Genomic DNA, 14,930 nt, shown 5'->3' on the forward strand with positions numbered 1-14,930 from the left:
GATGGCGAGACGGAGAAAGAAGGTGGAGGAGGAGAAGAAGAAAAAGAGAGTACTGAATAGAATAGCATTCTGACAACAAAACAAAATGGAACACAAAGTCGTGTTTTCATAATTAAAAAGATTGCGCGCGCTTCTTTCTCTTCGCCCCTTTTCCTCCAAATCTTCTTTCCCCCTTTCTCCAATGTTCTTATCTTTTATGATTCCTACTACCTATTTACTTTATCCATCAAACATTGAAATTTATTGTATTTCTTTTTTATATACGAATATACTACATAGCTATATAATATATATACAGTATATATTATTTGTATTTAATGTGTGTATCTATATATATAGATATTTTTATATAAAAAACATATGTTCAATCTTATATTTCTCTATCGCAATAAAACATCGTGGACAATCCATCAAGTGGACTTTTTATTGTATTTCTTTTTTATATACGAATATACCACATAGCTATATAATATATATTATTTGTATTTAATGTGTGTACCTATACATATAAATATTTTCATATTAAAAACATATGTTCAATCTTTTATTCCTCTATCGCTGTAAAACGAAAGAATCCATCAAGAGTGGACTCTTCCTTATTGTTATTATGATTTTTTTATTAATGTTGCCATTATCATTACCATTATCATAATTATAATAATAAAAATAAATATGTAATATTACTATTATAATGTTGTTATCATTCTTTCACTCGATCCTCAAACAAACCCAATTTTTAACTAGGAATAAGTTCTTCTTAAGACTCTTCTTCTTCTTCTATTTCCTCAAACTCATCGAAGCAAGCACTCCCTTTCTTTTCAAACTTTTTCTTCTTGACATTCATTATTTCTATTTCTTACTGTATATTTATAATCACTACTTTAAGTCATATTTTCATTATTATTTTTTTCTATCGTACACTTTTTATTATTGCATCCGACCATTAACTTTAAAAAATTACCGAGAACAGTTCTATAATTTACAAGATGTTATTAATCATTGCAATATAAATTTAAGCAAACTTTTTTGGATATCGAAATCAAGTACGTGCTCAGGACTGAAAAAACCTGGCTCAAGAGAACACTCAAATAAAATTATTTGTTTTTTAGAAGATGTAAACATAAAATGTGTAACATTAAATATTTTCTTGAAGAAACCTTATTACAATAAACTTTTGCATTATGTTTTTATTATAGATGTGAAGCTATTGAAATTTCACGATCATAATTAATGACATATAGAACGTGACAACAAATAACGATAATACAAAGATATTTATATCTCTTAATCTACCCTTAATACCTTAATAACTTAAGGTACCCCTAATCTCTTCAAATGTATAGTTTGCAAGTACCGTAATTCTTAAAATTTAAGTATTTTACATGTATAAAAATAAAAATAATTTTTCATTGTTTCGTATCGTGTTATTCTTACGTATTCCATCATTAGAACAGCTAATTAAAATTCGAATCGAATTTCTATATAAAAATAAAAATATTCTTGATTAATGAGGATCAATAAAAATCGCATTTTAAGAAGAGGGATTATTCATAATTTTGTGTGTGTGAACATGTTATCTTTACTCTGCCTGCTTGCCTTCCTCCCTTCCTGTTTCTCATCCTTTCTCTCTCTTTTTTCTTGTCTTTCTCTGTATTGCGTAAATGCGCGCATGTAAGCTGGCACAGACGAAGAGATAGAAACGAGCGAGCGAAGAGGAGGTTCTGTCTCCAGCATTTTTTGGGAGAAGGGGTTGAAAGGATGGAAAGGAGGCAGCGGGGTAGAGGGAATAGTAGAGAGGGGAAGAAATATAGGGGGTGGGCGGAGGGGGTTGAAACAACAGACTATATTATACAATACTATCTGTCGGTCCACAATCGCATACAGCTCTCAGTTCATTGTTTCCCAGTACCTACAGATGTGCGCCGCTTTCCATTGTCGGGCCATAGGCGCATTGCTGGCTGTAGATGGAGAGAGACGTGGATGCCGCGAGTTTGGTGTAGGAGGGGGGAAGAGATATAGGAGCACCACGGAAAGGAACATATCAATTCTTTGTCGCATCAGCACTATCCGTCTCTAGTACGGGCTAACGGGTGACAGACGTAAAAAATTCATTGATTCGTCCTTACTAAATAAATAGTCACCAATAAAAGAATAACTTACCCTAACTTCTTATTTTTATTTTTTTTTTAAGCCAGACTATTAGATTATAATGTACAAGAATTACCTTTACACGAACTTATCGAATATTATTAGTAAACAATATTATTTTATATAAAAAAAGTGGAAGATGATTATGCCTGTTAATTTTAGGATCAAATTAGCATTGGTATTGAACCTGTTTTTTATGGTATACGAAATTGAAATTTTTATATGTTCTGAAATTAATGGCTTTATGTTTTTTCCTACTTATAATCAACATAAATCATTACAAAATTAATTCGTAAATATTTTTACAGTGAATCTTTTAAATATGAAGTGATTTGTCTCCCAAATCATATCCCCATTTTTCTTTTGAAAAAAAACCAATTTTTATTCTATGTTCCTTTCCTTTTACATTATATAAAAACGTAACTATTCAATTTTTAAGCATTGTACAGACAAATAATAATAATATTTGTCACAAATAAATACGATAAAATACTTCAAAAAATTTCATTTCCCAAAGTATATTAAAATATTAAATTTATTAAAACAGATTTGTGACAATTGATTAATATTATAAATAAATAATATTAGAATAAATTGATGAAATAATAAAAAAACATAAGTAGGATATATAAATAAAAAATTTCGTTCATCGGAGTCGAAAGATGATCGAAAGAAGAGGTGTGAGAGGTGTCACCCGGTAGATGAGAGAAATGACTGAAGGAGACAATCACGCAATAAGAGGAAGGGGTTGGTGGTTGGTTTAATGCCAATGGGCGGTTGGGCGGGATTGGTTGGGATAGGCTGGAGTAGGTATTCCGTTTGTGCAATATAGCTACTCACTTGTATCGCCACGACTCTATCTCTCTATCTCTGTCTATCTATTTCTGTCTGTCTCTGTTTCTCTATTTCTCTCTCTTTCTCTGATGTGAACACAGCCTCGGGGTTATTATATACCAACGTATACGTATATGCCTACGTATGTCAAAATTATCTTCCGTCATCCCTACTCGAGAAAGGCTTTAGCACATTTCAACATTGTCCATTCGAAAATCGTACATTCGGTGTATGTGCACACATCTACACGTTGAACTAAATTTTTCTATATTTCTCTATGAAAAAGGTTCGCTATCATCTTCGATCATATTTCAAATATATAGACAGACACTCCTTTCATCGTTGAGATTTCTTGTCGTTATTCCTATTTTTTAATTTTCCCCTTTTCTTATTTTTTTTTTTTTTTTTTGAAAGAACCATGTTATTAGTCAAATATAGTGTCATTTAGTTATTTAGTAATTTTATAGATATATTTTAGTAATTATAGTTAATTATAGTAACTTTATATTTATTTATTATATTTTACTATAGTATTTTATATTTTATTTTTTTTAGTAATTTAATTTAGTTATTACGCGCGCGCGGATTTGATTTACGTAGATAAAAATTCGAGTTCGACTTATTAGCATTTTAATTAGTTACTATATTGTAATGTAGTAATCTGATATTTTTAGTAATATAGTAATGTTCAATAATTAATTTTAGTAATTTTATATTTTATTTTTTTTTAGTAATTTAATTTAGTTATTACCGATTTGATTTACGTAGATAGAAATTCGAGTTCGACTTATGAGCATTGTAATTAGTCACAATTACCACTTAATAACTTAAACTTAAAGAAAACTTTCGGAAATTACTTTCCAAACAACTCAATAAATATTAAGAGTTACTCATTATTCGTTAAAAAATGATAATGTGCATTGTTTTCAAATAGAAATGTTCTAACGAAAGAAAGGATTCTCGTCATTTCGATACTATTATCAGTTGTGGTATACTAATTTCACAAGCCATTGTCGGTACAATAATTTCGGCTTGATCAAAACGGTTTTCATGAATCAGCTGTTTGAATGCAGTCATAATGGATCGTGGTATACACACTGCTACTGGTGAAAACAAAAGGCATTGTAGCGGGGCTCTGTCCAGTAGATGCACTCCACTGGATCGACCAATGCACCGACTGAAAACGACTACGGATAAGAGGAGGAGATGTAGCAGAAGAAGAAAAAGACGAGGAAAAGGGAGAGAGTGCCCTAGAGAGAAAGAGAAAGAGAGAAAGAGAGACACGGAGATAGAGAAAGAAAGAGCACTGGTTAGTGGATCGGATGAGAAAAAAAAATGAAAATCCGAAACTCAAGCGAACAGTATTCGACTTTCTGTTCCGCCTCCGCTAAGGCGAAACTAGCGAAGCCTTGTCGAAAACTCTGCTGGACAGGAAATAGCAGAGATGAGTGAAAATGATATGCTGGACAATAGCCATTGTTTACTCGCGGCGAAGTATAATCCGCTAGAACGATCAGCGTCTAGTGGTCAGTACGACGATCGAAAGAGAGAAAAAGATAGAAAGAAAGTTCCAATGATTGTATGAAAGATTTTCCTTTTTTCCCTGAAAAATGAGGAAAATTAATAAAAAGTTTCATTAAATCATCGAAATTAATTTCGAAATACGAAATAAATCGTTTCTTTGCTTCATTTCTCTACCTAATTTTATAAATTTGTAAATATAATTATAAGACATAAATTGTAATTAAATTAAATTAATGAGATGAACAAGTATTTCTATTTGTAGAAGAAAAGAAAAAGACAAGGAGTTTTACTACGGTTACTTTTAAAAATAAAACTTTAGAGAGAGAGAGAGAGAGAGAGATTGGGATCTATTCAACTTTTCAAAGATATCTACTTTTGAAAATAACAACACAAAGTACCGAAGGATATTCCATGATTTCAAATGTTCTTATTATTAGTATTCAATCACGTTTGTATATGTACTTTTATACTTTTTATACGTATTTATGGAACAGAAAAAGAATTGGAATATACTAAAATATATTTAAAGTTGCCTTGAATCTTATAATTTATTTGAAAGTTTATTTTTAATTTAATTGAATACGAATTAATTTTTATTATTAGCATATTAAATAATTAAGTTATTTCGTAGATTCAGTATTTTTATAACCCTTGCTAGTTCGGATACGATACCAATAAGTAAATTTGAAATATAAATATCATAAAGTGATTTAATTTAATCAAATAAAAATTAATTTATAACATTAGCATATTAAATAATTAAACTTTGAACATGTAACTTCGTAGATTCAATATTTTCATAACCCTTGTTAGTTTGGATATGGTCCCAATAAGTAAATTTTAAATATAAATATCACACAATGATTTAATTTAATTAGATAAAAATTAATTTATAAGATAACACATTAAATAATTAAGTTATTTCTAAGATTCAGTATTTTCCTAACCCTTATTAGTTCAGATATGGTACCAATAAGTAAATTTGAAATATAAATATCATGAAGTGATTAACTAACTGATGAATTGATAAGAAACGTCCTATTCTTTAGATGGATGCTTTATTAGAAAAATATAAATGTTTTTATTCACTTACACGAAATATTCACATAGTGAAAAACAATGACGGAAAACACGAACCGCTACCTCCTATCTTTAGCGAGGGTTGGTAAAGATTGCACCCTCGTCTACCGACGTAATCAATGAATGGACCAGGCAGACAATCCCTGTGTGACAAAAGCCTGGCATTTCTCGGATTTTCAGTTTCATTACCATAATAATGCGGATGAAAAGAGAATTCCGTGAGTCGGTCTGCTCTGCGCTTTCTCTTTCTCCTTTCTCTACGGTTCCTTTTTCTCTCTCTCTCTCTCTCTCTCTTTCTCTTTCTCTTTCTCTTCGTGGCGTCCCTCTCCAACGTCCTTGCTCGTTCTTTTTCTTTCTCTTTCTTCTGCTCTCTATATCACTTTCCATTTATAGTAATGATCCTTTTTAGAGCAACATCCGATTGTAAATTCTATTGTCCTGAATACATTGAATATCGAGGGATTCTTAAACTTATTCTCATCGTCCTGTTACAATTCGTTTATAACAAAATATCTGATATGAATGATGACAAAAAAAGATATTTAATTAATAATATGTAATGTAATGTAAATTGTACGATATACGATCTATACTCTTACCGCGATGTGCAAGAGATACGTAAAGCTCGATTTAATAGATGCAAAATAGAAAAAACAGAGAAAAAAAAGTTAAATAGACAAGCAAAAACGAATCGTAAAACAGATATTGGCGAAAGCCAAAAGAGAAATAGGACGTGATAAAAGCGTAGGTCAGAGATCATCACATATATATACATATATATATATCTATATGTATGTAGGTTTCTATGACTAGTTTTCACTGTATTTTACGGGATATCGCTTTCCAAATAAATTTTATTATAAAGATAAAATTAATGCAACTATTAGCTTATTTAAATAAATAATTAAGTATATATTAATAAAATATTAGGAAATATTAAAATATTAGGTTAGGAAATTTTTAGGATATATATTTTAATACAAACATAATATATTATTATATTAAATACATAAATCTAATTGAGAGAAATTTTGTAAATATGAACTATTTTATAAATGTATATCTATACATATATATAGAATTATTTAAATTTGCTAAGTGTAGTTTTATCGCGTGTAAATAAAACTGCTTCTTTTTGAATACAGTATTAACTAAACTTATTTATTTAATATTTCGTAAATTAATAATATTTAGGAATGGGTTCCATTTATTAGATTGTCCCAAAAGTTTCTGTCTTTTTAGTAATTCTACAAACACAATATTTTTTATGTTGAATAATTTAAAGTATAGTAAAAGGTAAAAGAAAGTAGAATCAATATTTTATATTAAAATAACGTAAAATACAAATAAAAAAAAATATATTACGCATACAATATTGTTCAAGTTATCATCAAAAAAAGAAAGAAATTTTTAGGACGACTTATAATACAATTTATTGTTTATGAATTATAAATTTGTTTTATACTATCTTTTAGAAATTAATAATCAGATGATATATCGTATAAAAGATACTGATAGATTATTATCAACCACATGAGTCGTTGTATGTTATTCTTTTTTGTTTACCTACCCTTCTCCGACTGTAAACTTTCTTCTTCCGAAACGTCACTTTCCAAATAATGCGCCCTTTCTTTCGGCTAGCACAATGGCGTTTCCTCTATTTTCCATTTCACCCCTTCCCCTAAAGCCTCAACTTTTATCTCAGGCTTCCGCGTAGCTTGCTCTCCTCCTTCTTTCGCGGCCTCTTTCTTCTTTTTCCATCTTTCACTCGTAGAACGTACGTTCATCAAGCTGATCTTAGGAGATCCGCTACTCCTGCATTCAGAAAGGTGAGGATGCAGAAGTGCACGCGCGGACACCTCTTTCCGGAAATCGTTCTTTCTCTTGTATGCACATCGCGATAGTGTGAGGAAGTAAAGAAAAGAGAAAAAAGGAAAATATAAAAGAGAGGAAGAACACCATCTTCATTATCATTATTGCATGCGGCTACGGAAGAGCAAGAAGGTCAGGTGGTGAAAAGGGGTGGGAGGATTGTCACGAAGAAAACTGTAAAAAGAACGTTGAGTCATTTGTGGTTACTAAAAAAAAGGCATATATGTATCAGAGGGTACGTAAAGTAGCCATAAAATGCTCTACAACCATTACCACAACGAAACAATACAATATAAATGTGTCTCTTGTATATGCGTATACTTACATAGATTTTTAATGAATAACTTATATATAAATTTTGAAAAAAAATTTAAACAAAATCATATATAATATAATATTAAAAAATGTCAATTCTTCCTTGGATTATTTTTTTATAATTAATGGAATAAGAAAATAATGTGTTCGTGAATTATTTTCAATGTAAATTTTGCCACTCAATACGTCATTTGTTATTCACATACCTTGTATAATATAAGTAATATAATTAATAGTAAAACATATAATTTTTAATTTAATTTAATAGTAAAATATATAAATTTATTAATTTATTTAGGAAATATAAACAAAATTTGAAAAAATACAATTGCAAGATTAAAACTTATTTTAACTAAATTAGAAATGTTTTCTAATAGCTACAGAAAATAAGAATTTCAAATTTAGTAATTAATTGTAAATGTATGTAATTATTATTATACTATTTATTATTATACTAATATTAAATAGTATATTACTATTATTAATAATATTATAATATATATATATATATATATATATATTAAATATATAATAGCAATATACTATTATTACTAATTTATTAATAATAATTACATACTATATAATATTACAATATAATAATAATACTATTATTAATAATAATTACTATTATTAATAATAGTATTATATATAATAGTAATATACTAATATTACTATTGTTATATTAATTATTATTAAATTATATTAAAAATATAGTTTAAAATTATAAAATCCAAAAGAAAAAGGTTACAAAATAGTACACCGACTTAATGGCACCATGGTTTATAGTATGAACCATCTGCAAGTAGTTTATAATCATTAAAAGAATACAAAAAACGTTTTTTTACACTGTAGAATAAAGATTGATGATGTTATCAATGACTTTAGTGAGATTAGTATAGCAAATCAAACATAAGAGATGTTTGATAAAAGGGTTTTACTGAAGAATACATTAATTGATTAGACCGATAGACTTGTGAAGGAAGATGCAGACATTAAAATGAAGGACAATCGTTGATCGTGATCATTGAAAAGCTGTAGAAAGAACTTAGAGGAGAGTGGATCAATATACGAACACCATGTAACGGGGTCGTTCGGCTAGATGACGTAGAATAAAAAGTCAATTAACGTTAGTCAACGAATGGCTAAATGAATTGGAACCGTCGAACCCCTCTTTTCTCGTCTATTCAGTGGTGACGAATAAGGCACAACGCTTGCTGAAGGTTTTTGAATCACGGATGCGAATCACAGAGATGTCATGTGGGTATACAAATATATACATATGCGTGCATATGTGTTTTTGTGTGCGTATGTTATATCTATCATTGGTAGCGACGGTGGTAAGTGGTCATGATTTTTTTTTCTTTTTTTACTAAGAAGTCTCTTTTATATCAATCTACACGAATAGAACTGTGGGGAAATCTATGAAGAAGAAAGGATAATACGTCCAGTTGGAGGTTTACGATTTTATTGTTTGGTATGTCCCTTTGATATGATTGATTTTAGAAAAGAATAACTTCTATGACCTGTTAAGAAAATAATATACAATATTAAATGTAAAATAAAAATTTACAAATAACTATTTATTAATCATTTTATGTATATTATTTTGAATTTGTTATTATATATATAATAATAATAAACTGAAAAATTATATGTTTTGTTTTAGTAGATATTTGGAGAGGGGACATCTTGGGTTGAGCTTTTTTTTAACAAAATTATAACTGAAGATTATATAATTAATATATTATTAATAATACTATAATACTAATTATTAAATAAATTAAATTAATTAAACAATATTATGAAAAACTTATTATAATTCTATTAATAAATCCATATTGATTTTTTCTTTTATTTTTCCTATATATTATTATTATTATTATTATTATTATTATTATTATTATTATTATTATTATTATTATTATAAATAAGATGATGTAAAGATTCTAATTAAGTTGTAAGCTACAAAAGAAACGGAACAAAGGTAGAGTGTTTTGGTTATAATGAAAGACTTAGGTTTTTTTAATTAAACAGACGAAAATACAAAAACGTAAGAAAAGAAAAATGGCGAATCGAATTTTCTTAATTAATAAATTGATCGAATACGTTAATACGTACATTTATAGAAATTATAAACATTTATTCTATAATTAGTTTCTTAAGAATGAAAACTACAAAATATCATTAATATTAATAAAATTATATTAAAAACAGTTCAAACAAAAATTTATTACAATACGATGTCTTTCATTTATTTGATTAAGATTAATAAACTATTTGTTTACTTATAAATAAAAAATAAATAAAATGTATATTGCATATTTATCCATGTGAAATATTAATATCATCGATACTACAACCTTCAATATAAAATGATTACATAATATTATTAATAAAAAGATATGATAAAATATATCGATCATTAGTGGCGGGTAGAACAAAACGTATGGATGTTAAAAGAATTGTCTTATGCTATACCTTATATGTAATATCTACAGCGTCTATGGTCGTTCATTTGGTTATCTCAAAAATATTAATTTCAATCTGTTTCTCATAGATATGCACGTACACACGGTCCAACGAAAGGGCACACACACAAGTATGCAAAGACGAGGCAACGATGTCGGAGCGAACATTGTGCGCATGCCGTGACATAGCAATAACAGTGTTCCATTATATCTAGGTAGACTGCGGATGGGGAGATTGCAAAACATGCCTAGATTAATGTTTTCTCATCCCCGTTGTATAACGAGGGTGCTCCTTCCCTACGACTCCCTACACCCGCCTCTTATCCGCTCGTTTCCACCCTTACAAATGTGTCACATGGTATTGTAAAATACGAATTATATTGTCTCTTTTCTTCTTTCTATCTATATATCCCAAAATATCCTCTCTGCTTGTTAATAAACACTACTATTTTTTTCTTACCATTTTTTCCTGTCATTTAGTATCGTGTTCTTACTCACTAATACATTCCTACCTACACGAGATGTATAACGTTACTACTACTCATTTTTCAATTTACTTTTTATAATTTTATCTATGTAGATAAGGATTAAAATAATCAATGATTTTAAAAACCATTTAAAGTTATGTGAAATCATTTTAACAGTGCAATCAAAAGTTAGGTAAAGTAAAGTTACGAAGCGAAACAGTGTAATTTCTCTACGTCGAACGTTTAGCAAAGTCACAGTTTTGATTCGTCCATGCTTAATGACAAGTTCGAAACTTAAGCGTCAGTGTTTTGCGTCTGATTTGAAATTCAATCCATACCATATAGATTAATTGAAATACCATACGTTTCCAATAACTCATAACATATCTCATTATATATTTAAAAGTATATAAAGTCACTTATTTAAATGAAATAATGAAAGAAAAATATTTCATTTAAAATAAAAAATAAAATGAACAGGGGTATATGCATGTATATCTATACGTATCTGTATAATCAAGTTCAAATTTAAATTTAGACCTAGCACTTATATGAAGCTGGAACTACGTCGTGCATTCGTGTCAGAACCAACGTCCGTCCATTCCATACGTGCATAACCGTATACTGTGCGCTGTGAACACATAGCGAGAGAAAAAAAACAGGGTTATTCGGGGTAACGTAATGTAGGCAGCATCCATGCTTGGTTCTCCCATTAAGAGATTACATTATGAGTTCACTTTGTACAGTTCTGCAGTCAGCCTGCAGTCTAGTCTCCCTCTATCCCCTCTCACTTTCTCTCTCTCTCTCTCTCTTGGTCATACGCACACATACACACACACATATACGCATCGTACGTGCATAGAAAGTAACGATATGAAGGTGTACAGTTCCCTCCAGTTCCTACCTCCTCTTCCTCCTTCGCCATCCGCGATTCTTCCTCTCTTACTAACTCACAGTCAGTCTACCGACTGTGCAACCCTCTACATTGTGCCACAGGTACGAGGGTTTCATGTACGGGGATAAATATGTTTTTATTCGAAAAAAGCATGCCTCTCATAGTCGTTCCCCTTCCTTATTCCCGTACACACGGTCATTATATGATTACATCCTGTAACGGCTCCGACTCCAACTCCATTACGAGATGAGGTACCCTTGGCGAACTTGTACCGAAGACCTTGTAAGTACATAAAAGTCTAAACTATTGTCGTGAATATAGAATATATGTTAAAACACTGCTATTCTTTCTGTTGTAAACTAAACGTATTGGTATTTTATTATTTTTATATATGAACTATATATAATATAACTTTTGAATTAAGTGAAATTGAATTTACTTTATGGTTGGAATTGAATACGTTAATTAACTACAGAAAGATTATGTTATATTTATTTTAAGAATATTGTATTGAGATATTAGATAATAAAAATATATGGTATCTACCATACGCATTACATATGTATGCGTAAAGAAATATTTATAATATGTATTATTATTATTAAATTAATTGCCAGAAATTATTAAATTAATATTATTATTAAAATTATTATATATATTAAAAATTAAATATTATTAATAATATATTATAATTATAAATATAAATAATATAAATAAAATAAATATAAAATAATATAATAATAAATATAAAAAAATAAAAAAATAAAAAATAAATAAAATATAATTAAATTAATATAAATATTTTCTAATATATATATAATATAAATAATATCGTCACATTTAACGACAATACTTGGCATAAAAAATATTTTAATAATTATTTTATAAAATAATATAGGAACAAAATATAATATATTCCTATGGTCGATCTATCGACGATGGTCGGCGATCAATTTTCCTACCGCTGATCCCACGCCTTTCCGTTTTTATACAGCTGATACCTTTTATTATCAACGAACGCACAAGATCGTTATAATACACGAAAGGGGCCAGTGTAGGTATTGTTATTGCTTCACGTGAAATAGTAGGGATGGAGAAGATCGGATAAATGTTCAGGAACCCGTAAATGGAACAACGTGGTATATAGAAGCTTGATTAAAATATTAATTGAGGTGGAAATAATGATACGATGCAGACCAATGGTTCGGGCTCGAGTCATTGAAAATCATAATACGCGTTATAACACTAGAAATATGATCTTGGGTGGAATTCAATTTGCTAATAGCTGACCACATTTTACACAACAATCCAAAATTATGCAATGATATCAAGAAAGGAAAAGAAAATGACAAAATATCAACGAAATATCGAAATTTTGATAAAAGAAATTAAATAAATAACATATGACGGTATTTACAATGGATTGTATTAATCATTTTTGTTATAATATTATTTACCTTCTTATTAGGAATATTAGGAATACTAATTTTAATAATAATTTAATAGAAGCTTCCTATAAAAGAGTTACGGTAAAATTATTATTATATATTATTAAATTATTATTATATACAAAATTATTATATAAATATAATATATTATAAAATTATATATTATAATATTATATATTTTTATAATATAAATATATTATATAAATATATTATATTCTAAAAATATATTATCTAAAAAATTAATATTATATAAAATTATTATTATTGTTTTATAATTTTGATCATCCCAAGTTAGATATTACTCTTTTTTTCATTTTATTAATTAATTAGAAATCTTATGTTTCCTTAATTGGTCTTGAATATTGTTTATCTGTAAATATTGAGCTTTCATAGTATATTGAACACTGCTTTGGACCAATGGTGGTTGAGAGTCATAGATACACCTTGTCATGCGTCCAGAACGATTCGCGCACCGTGGCTAGCTGATTAATTAGAATCTCTCTCGACCTCATCGAGAAGGGGACTCGATGGAGTTAGCGGTAGATAGCAAAACGGGATGTGGGAATGGGAATGACTACACGGGTTGGCCACTGGGGTGGCGCCGAAAAGCACAGTGGTTTGCACAGCGTGCCCCCGAATGGATGAGTACCGGCATGTTGCTGGTCACAGTTTCATGTTACACTGGAATTCGATAAACCGATCTCATTTACTAACTCAGACGATCCAAATTAAAAATATACCCTTTATTCTTTTTAACTTCATTTGCTTCTTTCATGTTTTTTTTAACCATTTATTCAACCACTATAATAAATTTTACACTTTTTCTTTTTATTCAAATCTATAATTGATCGAACGACTATTTCTTTTGATATTTACGTGTCAAAATTGTAATCCATAAATGTTACTTTGATATCTAATATAAAAAGGATATTAAATTTTGGTTTCAAATAAACATAGATACTTGATGAATTTATTAATTATAAAATAGAATTATTTAATCGACTTCTTAAATCTCATTTTGTTCAAAGACTTTATTTTACATAGAATATATATATATATTTTTTTTCTTATAATAACTATTTACTTTTTTATATTAAATTTTATTGAGATAATAAATACTCTTATAATAACTATATACTTTAATATTTAATAATATGTATAGTGTGTATTAATGTAAATTATTATATAATTATAATACTATATATGTATAGTATTAATATGTAAAGTATTATATATATAATACTTTGTTATAATTTATAACTAAGAAATTTCTTCGTAAGAAATACAGGTAATGGGAATGCGTTTCTTGATCGATAATTATTGAAAGATAGGGTTACAAAGGTAAGGATAGAAAATCGGTAGGAGTGGCTAGAAAGAACCTATATTGGTTGGTCTTTTTAAGGAGAATCGTTTTCCATGAACTTGCAAGCTTCTCTTTTCTATTCCTATATATATATATATATATATCTCTCGCACTTATATACTCTCCTCCTTCTCTTCTCTTTCTCTCTTTCTCTCTCTTTCTTTTTCTCTCTCTCTTCTTCTCTTCCTCTTTTCCTCTCTCTTTCTCTCTCTCACAGAGACCGAACTTTACTCTGACCACGAATAGGTATTGAGGGCATCAAGCGCAGATAGAGAGAAAGAGGGGAAAGGGGAAGACCGGCCAACTAATTAACGTTATTTCACTGGTAATTAAACGCATCCAATCTCACCGGCATCGAAGCAAAGGACGCGTTGAAAGTTCATCTTTTGGCTTAAAGACGCTCTCAAGTCAGAAACCGCATTTTCTATACCATATAGGCATTCCATGAAATAGCAGTTACCAAATTGCAAGAAATCACCATTAGTGATGTTTTTAGATATTTGATCCTTCTTGAAG

At 28.8% G+C, this 14,930-nt stretch overlaps 1 long non-coding RNA gene across 1 annotated transcript; it reads left to right on the top strand.

Annotated features, from left to right (window-relative positions):
* The first annotated feature begins 8,574 nt into the window (after nt 1–8,574).
* LOC149030732 (uncharacterized) lies at nt 8,575–9,609 on the top strand. Its single transcript, XR_016178444.1, has 3 exons — nt 8,575–9,110; nt 9,179–9,247; nt 9,443–9,609. It is a non-coding gene; the product is annotated as an uncharacterized LOC149030732 (long non-coding RNA).
* The last annotated feature ends 5,321 nt before the right edge of the window (nt 9,610–14,930 follow it).

Source organism: Polistes dominula, unplaced genomic scaffold (genome assembly GCF_049000335.1).
Source record: "Polistes dominula isolate Pdom_NZ unplaced genomic scaffold, Pdom_raw_medaka contig_77, whole genome shotgun sequence".
Taxonomy (NCBI): Eukaryota; Metazoa; Arthropoda; class Insecta; order Hymenoptera; family Vespidae; genus Polistes; species Polistes dominula.